The sequence below is a fragment of the Pinus tabuliformis genome, chromosome 3_1, assembly GCF_031772625.1.
Source record: "Pinus tabuliformis cultivar Carrire ecotype Pingquan chromosome 3_1, CPIR1, whole genome shotgun sequence".
Taxonomy (NCBI): Eukaryota; Viridiplantae; Streptophyta; class Pinopsida; order Pinales; family Pinaceae; genus Pinus; species Pinus tabuliformis.
Window position 1 is genome coordinate 999,549,060 of NC_142301.1, and position 2,618 is coordinate 999,551,677.

Consider the following 2,618-nt stretch of genomic DNA (forward strand, 5'->3'; position numbering starts at 1 on the left):
TGCAACCTCACTTTGATGGTTTGCATTTCTTGCTCTATCACATTTAACACATTAGCATCATAAAAACCAATAGCATCATGATGACACAAGACCACAACAATTACCATCACAATGCATCTCTAACCTACTATACATGCATAACCATAACCATGATAATACATGCATAACAACATATAGACATCGACATGCATAACAATCCATAATCGATATGAACTCATGACGATCACATCCAATAGCAACACCATCAACTTCCACATGGTGACACAATGAAAAAAATGACCACTACCATGCATACACAACAAATTCATAGACCAAAAGCATAAGGAACACATATGCAACTAACATGTATGAATAACCAACACACTCCACCCATCCAGTCCATGTTCTGAACCATGCTTTGATATCACTCGATAATACCCTCCTCCCACATTTACCCAGTTATCGATCTGTCAAGGTAAACATGTGATGAAGAGTTACTATGATATGATTCAACTCCCTAAGTGCAATTAAGGAAGTGGAACCGACGAACCAACACTTTACAAACCTCCCTCATGTGCTATAGGACCCCTAGGAGCAAATCCACCACTCCAGGTGCCCAACCCCAAAGTCAACCTAACCTTTTAATGAATTGAACCCCCAATCACTCTCATGACATGGGCATGCATGTGACTGGGACCCTCCAGTCACTCCCACAATGCCTGCAAGGGAGAGACTACAGTCCTTTTCAGCCAGTCCTATGTCAAAGGTTGCAAGATTTAAGCCACTTTTTCAAGGCTAGTCTCCAAACCACTACCCAGAACTCGATGAGACTCCAGAACAACAAATGACATGAAGACAAATATTCTAACAGAAAAATTGATCAAGGACTTGACCTAACCAAGCCTAGCCATGACAGTCATTTCATCAAACATATCACAAATATAAAATCTATAGGTTTCAACAACAAATCTAAGCATAGGGATCTCATACTTATTTGAGAATAATCAAGAAGGATTAATGCCTTCTCATATTAGTTGCATTATCATCTATTAGGTCATTCATTCATTATACATTTAGTGATTAACCAAAACATGATGAGATCCATACATGATCACTGTCGTAAAACTCACTCATAACCAGCATATAACCAACATAAATATCAAGGATAGAACAACCATATAAGTCACATATAAACAAGTATATTTACCCATAAAATACCAAGGAGAAAGAGATCTCTTATTGATGATTACATAGGCTAACTAGGTATGGGACTTCCATTAACCACCCGACCATAGACTAGGTTGAACCAAATCTTTCTTTCATCTCACCCTTGTACCATATTCCAAGCATGAATGTGGGATCTCATAGAATAAATCAATCAAAACCATTAAGGGCTTCCAGAGGCCAAACTACATCAACCCTCAATTAGTGATTCCACCTCCCAGTTGAACATAATTAACCATCACCAGATCAATCTCTACCCAAGTTGTCTAGAGCTCTAGAGTGTTTGTTCGAACCAAGGCTTCCAGGACTAGTAGCTCAACCCACAACTATCGTCGGGCTTCCAGAGCATTCGTCTAACAAGGGCTTCTAGGACTAGTAACTCAACCCACCAAAGGGATTCCAGAGCGTTTTTCCAACCAAGGCTTCCAGGACTAGTAACTCAACCCAAGTTGTTACAAGGCTTCTAGGAACTAATAACTCAACCCACATCCAAAGGCACAAGAAATCCAACCAAAAAAAAAAAATTAAAACCCACAACACCATGGCTATCCAGGAAATGGAAAGGATAATAAAATCCACCGTTAATCCAGGCATTCCTCCATGCCAATGACAGATAATAACCAAAGAACCACATGCATGTGCCATGCATGCCAAAACTAGCAAGAGAACCATACACGCAACTTGATACTTACAAAGAAATATGTTGTAGTTGATGATCTTAATGTCCTCTTTCACTTTCCTTCTTTTCCTTTGCCTTCTTGCTCGAAATCCCAATTATGCCACACTCCTCCAAGAGTTCTCCAAGAAAACTTTGTGTCTGAGTATGAGAGAGAGAAAGAGTAGAAAGAGATCCATGAAAACCTATCAAAAGCTTGACAATTGATCCTCATAAGCCTTTTTATCAATGGGGCCTCTATTTTCTTCATTTTCCATTATTTTCTTTCATTTTCCTCCTCACATGCAACTTGTGACCTTTCACCTTCCTTTTCTCCTAATTTCCATTATTTTCATAAATAAAATGTCAACTAATACCTCTTTTCCTTTTCAAAGCTTTTTCCATTACCTTTTCCAATTTCCTTTAGCCATAATAAACTAAATCAACACCCACTAGGATGTTTTTCCCACCATTCATCTTGGAATATGTGTCCCATGATGATGGTCTTATATTTTTTACATGAATTTTTAACTAGGGTTGTTACATCAAATTTTTTGTTGGGGCTTTAATCCCCACCTGTAGCTTTAATGCATTTCCATAACTTCTAGATTATTTTGATTCTTGTTATTTTGAGTATCATAATATCTCATGTGTTTATGAGGGTATAGCAGTTTTTATTTCAACTCTATTTTCTTTAATTTCTTCTGTTATAATGAAAGTCTATGACAGATTGCCACTAGTTCTCGACATTGATTTTTTT